Raw genomic sequence first — 8,400 nt, 5'->3', positions numbered from 1 at the left:
AGACAAGGCCATGATGTGGTCGGAGCAGTAATCATTAAATATGATCTAATCTAACCTTTGTTTTGAGAAGCTAGCCTTGCTTCTCAATGAGAGTAAAGCATCAAATATGTTTCATGTCGTGTGGACTATAGCCATGAGAACTAAGCTTAAGACGTGAGGCGATTGGATGATAGGTGGGGCTACATTGAGAGAGAGAGAGAGAGAGAGAGAGAGAGAGAGAGAGGGGACGAGAAATATAATGGTAGCCAGAAGTGAAATAAGACAAGGCCATGATGTGTTTGGATCAGTAATCATTAAAGGTATTTGTATTTTCTTAGGAGCATCGAGCTGGCAGTATGTCTAGAGATAAGCTAGCATCCTCTTCCCTAAGTGATCTAATCTAACCTCTTTCAGAAGTTAGTCTTGCTTCTCAAGGAGAGTAAAGGATTAAGTGTGTTTCACGTCATGTGCTTTATAGCCATGAGAACTAAGCTCGAGAGATGAGGCGATTGGATGATAGATGGGGCTACACACACACACACACAGAGCAAAATATAATGGTGGACAGAAGTGAAATAAGTCCATGATGTGGTTGGATATGAAAGGTCCAAAGTTAATTGTATCTTTCGCAGGAGCACCTTCATGAGCAGACAGTAAGATTGTAGGAAGTAGAAATCATAGGACTAAGGTCTTAGATTTAGGGTTCGTTAGAGGAGGCTAATGCATGGCAAGGGGAGGTTAGGGGGATTTTATTTTTGAAATAGACGCTAGGGCCATGTGCCTTCCATGTCGATTTCTCCTTTTAACATGTCCTATGATTTCTACTTCCTACCACCATATCCTTGGTCACTCTAAGCAACTTACCGCCTTTGAATCGGAAAATATTTGCACGAGTGCTTGGCACGAGCTCATTCACAAATATCTCAATCCATCCAACTTGATTCCAAATTCTTTGCTGAGAGGAGATGGGCTACAATCTTTGGGTATCTACCTCCTATGGCAATTCATTTCTGCTCATGTTTGTTCTATGGAATCTGTGTGATCCAATTATACAATTGAGCCAATACATACCTGAAAAGGTTTTTGTATTTTGTTATGGATGCAGCTCCAGAAATGGCTTCTACCGTTGTTCCAAATCTTGGGGAGTCGGGTTTCCATGGGCGACAAAGCCTTCGGGCAATGAAGCGAGCTGCTAGGTTGGAGGGCTCTGCAATTTCTGACATTGTGTTGTCATCTTTTCCTGAGCCAGATAGCCTTCATGTGATAAATCAAGTTTTGGCAAGGGCCGAGACTTCAACCCATGGAGCAAATCACGGTCCCAAGTTGCCTTCAAAGCGTTTTAAGTCTAGCCGCGAACGTCGCACTGCTAATATAATGAAACGACTTACAAGGGGGAGAGCTTCAACCCATGCAACTGAGCATTCAAGTCATTACAATCTTTTAAAGTCCATTCAAGCCATGTGCGAGAATAATAAGGATGCATGTGCCATGAACACACGATATTTGGGGTCTTTGTGGGGAGAAATCCATTCAGATGGTGCTGCAGTAATAGCGCAGGGCATGGCAGAATTCCCTGGAACTCTCATTGCAAGGATTTCTCAAATTGAGAATAGCGTTAAGGAATCTAATCAATGGATGCAGCAGATTTTGGGGAGAGGTGGAGAAGGGGCAGTTGTATGTGAGAATGGGTGTAGACTACAAGTTGATAAGCTGAAAGAACAAGTTCAACTACTGTCCACTGAGGTGTCAATGTTCAAAGTTGGTTTAAATAGGCTAACTGCTTTGATGACCAGGATGAGCCGTAAACTAGAGCAGGTCGCAACCCATGACAATTAAGAGACTCCTAAGACTTTTATGTCACTTTTTTGTACTGGAATCCCAAATGCTTCTATGGGATTCATGTACTTCCAGGTTGCCCTTATGTTATTTGGCAAGACAAGTTTGACTCCTGAGATTTTTATGTCACTTTTTGTACTGGAATTCCAAATGCTTCTATGGGATTCATGTAGTTGGGTTGCCCTTATGTTATTTGGCAAGACAAGTTTTTGCAAATGATTATATTTACTTTCATTTGACATATATATGGCAATGGAAGCTAATTTAATTCAATATTTGAATTGCCTATTGTTCCTTCCCATTTTCGTTTTATTTAAGATATACTCAAATATTTGTAATTTCTTTGCATAAATGCTGATGCAACGCTTATACTTTTTTTGAGATGGTCAACTTTGAGTTTTTTTAGATATGTTAGCTTTGGTTTTTATGTTTCAAATGATGGTTGCACATATGGTATTGTATTTTGCCACATGTTGAAAAAATATGAGCATTACTCTTACCAAAGATAATGGGTTCAATGCATAGATGGTCCGCTCTCAATTTTAGATAGATGGGAAAGGGATGGCTTTGTCATGGTTAGGGATGATGCATAAGTTATTTGATTAATCTATTTTTCCCTTTGAGGAATAGATATTTATGTAGTTGGTTGAGTGGATACAGAAGATGGCAAGACAAATAGAAGAGAGGCTACATTCAATACGTTCTCATAGGAGAAGATTGTTGGATTCAACGCGGGTAGCCCGTCGTGCTTATGCTATACAAAGAACAAGGTCTAAAACACAAGGTGCTAGAAGCATGAGGGTGGCTGTGGAATCTATGGGTGTAGAAGTAGGAGTTTGCAGTCAACACAATCAGATACATGGATGCAGTAATGTAGCATGCATTGTGGCTGAAAATACAATGGACCTCAATACTTCAGTAACAGTAGGTAGAGTGCATCAACATGCTTCAGTGATAGGTACACGTACTCAAATGGATTCAACACGGGCGGCCCGTCGTAGTTATGCTATACAAAGAACAAGGTCGAAAACACAAGGAGTTAGAAGCATGAGGGTGGCTGTGGAATCTATGGATGTAGAAGACGGCCTTCGTAGACAACAGGACCAAATGTATGGGCACAGTAATGTAGCGTGCATTGCTGAAAATACAATGGACGTCAATACTTTACCAACTGTAGATAATGAGCATGAACATGCTCCAGTAATAGGTACAAGTACTCAAATGGATTCAACGCGGGCGGCCCGTCGCATTTATGCTGCTATACAAAGAACAAGGTCGAGAACACAAGTTGCTAGAATTGTGAGGGGGGCAATGGAATCTATGGATGTAGAAGTTGGCCTACGCAGAGAACAGAATCAAATGCATGGGCACAGTAATGTAGGATGCACTGCTGAAAATAGAATGGACCTCCATACTGCACCAATAGTATGTAATGAGCATGAACATGCTCCAGTAGTATGTACAACTACTCATATGGATGCAACCAGGGATGCTACTCATTTAAGAGCCCGAAGGCGTGTTGTTCACAACAGGGCTGTGATTTTGGGTGCAGGGGGGAGCCTCTCTATCTTGCATACTTTTCCGTTAAGGGAAAATGTAGAGCATCCATCTTTGTATCCACTGGTCTTCAATGCTCCTTCTGTTCATGCACTCGGATCCATGGATCATACATGTAGCTTTTGCCAGGCTCAACTGTGGAAACAAGAGACGCGAATGCATATGCATCAAGTTGTGGGCAAGCACTGTTGCAAAGTTGGTCGTGTGTCATTGTTGCCGTTAGAAGAACCACCAGAGATTTTGAGAGTTCTACTGCACGGACATGATGCTAGAAGCAGACTATTTAAGAAAAACATTAGGGCTTATAATAGTGCCATGGCATTTGTTTCATTGGGAGCCCATGTTGATCAAATGTTCCGTGGGAATGGGGGTATACAAAACTTTCGAGTCCATGGTAGTGTGTATCATCAGGTTGGAAATTTGTTGCCGGATGAGGCTAGGCAAGAGATGCCACGTTTTGCACAGTTGTACGTGTATGATACTGATCATGAACTAGAACACCGTTTACATGGGATGCCTGGTTTGGATCCAGGCATTTTGGAGTTGTTGCAGAGGATGATGCACGAGAGCAATCCATATGCCAGTGCATTGATGGCTATTGGGCAAGTGCTAAGAACAAATCCACATACAAACCTGAGGATGGTTATTTGTGAGAGTCGCTCCACCTCAAGGCAGTACTTGGCTCCTATGGCTAGCGAGGTTGCTGCAATCATGCCAGGACAAGGGGATGACTTTGATATTGGAAATCGGGACATTCAGATTTTTAGCCGCAATGGGTTTGTGCGTAGAATATCTAATTTGCACCGATCATACATGCCTCTCATGTATGTTCTTTTGTTCCCTCGGGGAGAAGATGGCTGGCATCCATATATCCCATATAGTGATGTTCCTAATCACACACCATTGCACGAGATACGTGGACAGAGTTGTGTCACCCAGAGACAATACTACGCATATCTTTTGCAAGTGAGATATGATACAAATGCATGTCTTTTGCGTGGGGGTAGATTGCTGCAGCAATACATGGTTGATGCCTACAGTAGCATGGAAGAATCTAGGTTGGTGTGGATACGAAACAACCAAGCTTCCCTACGCGCTGAAGTCTATCAAGGGTTGATGGACATGGTGAATACAGCTGATGGGACACGTACTGTGCTTGGCAATGCTGCAGGGCGTAGGGTGGTGTTGCCTTCTTCTTTTACGGGAGGGCCTCGGTATATGTGCCAGCTATACCAAGATGCTATGGCAATTGTCAGAAAAAGGGGCAAACCGGATTTATTCATAACATTCACCTGTAATCCCAAATGGGCTGAAATATCTATAGCATTGTTGCCGGGGCAAACTGCACAAGACCGTCCAGATTTGACAGCCCGTGTGTTTTTCCAAAAGCATAAGGACATGATGCAGTCAATTATAAAACATAATTTGTTTGGGAAGGTGGCTGGATATGTGAGTGTCATAGAGTTTCAAAAGAGAGGCCTGCCACACTCACACATATTGTTGATATTAGAAAGTGGTTTCAAACCCGTGGAGATCGGTCACTATGACCGATTAGTGTGTGCGGAGTTGCCAGATAAGGCTATGTTCCCGGAGTTGCATGATATTATTGGGCAATGTAATGTCCATGGTCCGTGTGGTGCACTAAATCCATCTGCAGCTTGCATGGTTGATGGAAAATGCATTCGTCATTATCCACGTGGATTCTCACAGACGACTATTGTTGGCAACGATGGCTATCCAGTTTACATGCGTCGTGATGATGGTAGAAAGATACAAGTGAAAGGGGGTGTGATTGATAATCGTTGGATTGTGCCATTTAATCCTTTTCTCTCCATGAAGTACAAGGCACACATCAATGTTGAAATATGCTCCACAATCACTGCAGTTAAGTATTTGTATAAATATGTGTACAAAGGTCATGACAGAGCCATTATCAAGATGCAGCTAAATAATGCAGGAGAGCAAGGGCATTTGCACAACATAGTTGACGGTGGCAATATTGATGAGATTAGTAGTTACTTAGATGCACGTTACGTGTCAGCATCAGAAGCATGTTGGCGGATTTATGAGTATGCCACGCACGATGAAAAACCCGATGTGCAAAGATTGCAAGTTCATCTTCCGATGCGTAATAACATCATCTTTCGAGATGATGATGATTTGCAAAATGTTGTAGGCAGGGAACAAAATCAAAAGACCACCCTCACAGAATGGTTCACTTATAATCAGTTGCAATCTGACGCAAGCAACTTGCTGTATGGTGACTTGCCAGAGAAGTTGGTTTGGAACAAAACCTGTAAGCGGTGGACTAGAAGACAAAAGGGGAATACCATAGGTCGGATGTACAATATTTCCCCCTCAGCTGGTGAGCTCTACTTCATGCGTATGCTTCTTAATGTGTGCATGGGATGCAAGTCCTTTGATGACCTACGTACTTTTGACAGCCAAGTGTACGCTACTTTCAAGGCAGCATGCATAGCACGAGGATTGTTGGAGAGTGATGATGAATGGTTTGTGTGTATGCAAGAGGCTGTGTTTTATCAAAATAGTGCACAATTGAGACACCTATTTGTCACAATATTGGTTTTTTGTGAGCCAACATCTCCTCAACTTTTGTGGGAAAAATTTTCCCTTGAGCTTTCGGATGATTTTTTTTATATATTGGAATCAAGTATGGGGAATTTAATTGGTCGTCGTGAACTAGCAATAAAGAAGGCTATATTGCACTTAGAGCACATTCTTCAACAACATGGGCGAAGGTTGGCTGAGTTTGACGGAATGCCTATTGTAGATAGAACATCTTTGTTAGAAGCTGGAAATGGCTTATTGCAAGAAGAAAGAATGTTTGATTGTGTGAAAGAAGCACAGACTGCCCAGCAAATGGAAATGTCCTTGAATCACTGTCAACGTGCTGCATTCGATCGGATTTTGGCAAGGGTTTATGGAGATGGTGGTGAGGTCTTTTTTCTCGATGGTATAAGAGGGTCTGGAAAGACCTTTCTCTACAATTGCTTGCTCTCTCGATTGCGTGGGGAGGGGCTCATCGCTTTGGCATGTGCATCTTCTGGGATTGCTGCATTGCTACTAGCCAATGGACGCACGGCACACTCACGATTCAAGATACCGTTGGAGCTGGATGGTACTAGCAGTTGCAATATTAAGGTTAATAGTCAACTGGCAGATGTTTTGAAGATGGCTAGGCTGATAATATGGGATGAGGCACCCATGACTCACCGGTTTGCTTTTGAGGCACTAGACAGAACTTTGCGAGATATCATGTCCAATGAGCAACTTTTTGGCACTATTCTATTAAGGAGCGAGGAGGGAGGAGGGAGAGGCACGTGGCGGGAGGAGGGAGAGGCACGTGGGGGGAGGAGGAGGGACGACGTTGCTGGGCTCACCTTCATCTTCACCTTCATCACCTTCACGCCGTCGCATTGAAGGTGATCGCCCGCCTCGCATTGAAGGTGATCGCCCACCGTCGTAGTGTTTTGAAACTTCCCTCGCTCGACCTTTGCTTCTCTCCAGCTCGCTCCTTCGCCAACCTGCAGCTCCCTCCGTCGTCGTCGTCGTCGTCGTCTCGCTTCTTCGCCAACCTGCAGCTCTTTCTTCGTCTCGCTTTTCCTGCAGCTCTTTCTTCGTCTCCAACTCGCTCCTTCGCCAACCTGCAGCTCGGTGATCGCTGGGCTCCGTGTCTCCTAGGCTGGGCTCCGTGTCTCCTACGCTGCGCCATCGCCATCGCCAAGCCGTCTCCTACGAAGCTTGACCTGCTTGACCTTCAGCTCTTCTATTTCTCTTCTATTATTCTATTATTAGGAGGGAGGAGGGAGGAGACACGTGCTCGAGCTCCATCTCCTGCACCTCCACCACCCTCCACCACGCTTCGTCTCCTTCAGCTCCTTCAGCTCCACCACCCTCCTTCTCTCAGTGCCCTACCCTCTGCCTACTCCTTGCCTTTGCAGCTTGCTACTACGGTCTGCAGCAAAGGGAGCCCAGCAAGGTCAGAGATCTCCATCCTCCCTCCTTATCTATCTATTCTATTAAGGAGGAGAAGATAGAAATGGAAGATAGAAGATAGAAATGGAAGATAGAAGATAGATGAATTCCGTGGATCCTTCGATTGAAACTCTCTCTCTAACCACAACACAAATCAAGTGCAAATCTCGAGGGGGCAAAGGCATGCAAAGTGTAGACATACAAGTGAGGGAGTGTGATTCAGTTCAATGACTATTTCATTGCATGCGCCGAAAATAAAAGAATATGGAGGAGAAGATAGAAATGGAAGATAGAAGATAGAAATGGAAGATAGAAGATAGATGAATTCCGTGGATCCTTCGATTGAAACTCTCTTTCTAACCACAACACAAATCAAGTGCAAATCTCGAGGGGGCAAAGGCATGCAAAGTGTAGACATACAGGTGAGGGAGTGTGATTCAGTTCAATGACTATTTCATTGCATGCGCCAAAAATAAAAGAATATGGATTAAATCAAATATAAAAGAAATGGGGAGGGGGGATAAAGGTGTAAGGCATTAGCTTAATTTATACGTGGGGGTGTATGTCATTACGTATTTCTATGAGACAGAGAGAGAGAGAGAGAGAGAGAGAGAGAGAGAGAGATGTACAGTTATAGAGTGCCCTTGAGCATCTATCTTCTATCTATTGCCTTCCCTTCCTTGCCTCATCCCATGCTCCTCTAGCACATAACAAAAATGAATGACTATTTCATTGCATGTGCCGAAAACAAAAGAGAGAGAGAGCGAGACGGTGTGTGTGTGAGCAAGGTCAGAGAGAGAGCGAGACGGTGTGTGTGTGAGGACCCGAATGCAAATCTCGAGGGGGCAAAGGCATGCAGAGTGCAGACATAAAGGTGAGGGAGTGTGATTCAGTTCAATGACTATTTCATTACATGCGCCGAAAACAAAAGAATATGGATTAAACCAAATATGGACTAACGACATTATCATATGACCTTGCATGTAGACACATATGCTACACCCTCCTTTCCCTTCAAGTAATTAACTGATA

Source organism: Dipteris shenzhenensis, chromosome 29 (assembly GCF_047967505.1).
Source record: "Dipteris shenzhenensis isolate YYH24624 ecotype China chromosome 29, Dip_SZ_1.0, whole genome shotgun sequence".
NCBI classification, from domain to species: domain Eukaryota; kingdom Viridiplantae; phylum Streptophyta; class Polypodiopsida; order Gleicheniales; family Dipteridaceae; genus Dipteris; species Dipteris shenzhenensis.
This window is presented reverse-complemented; position numbering follows the sequence as displayed.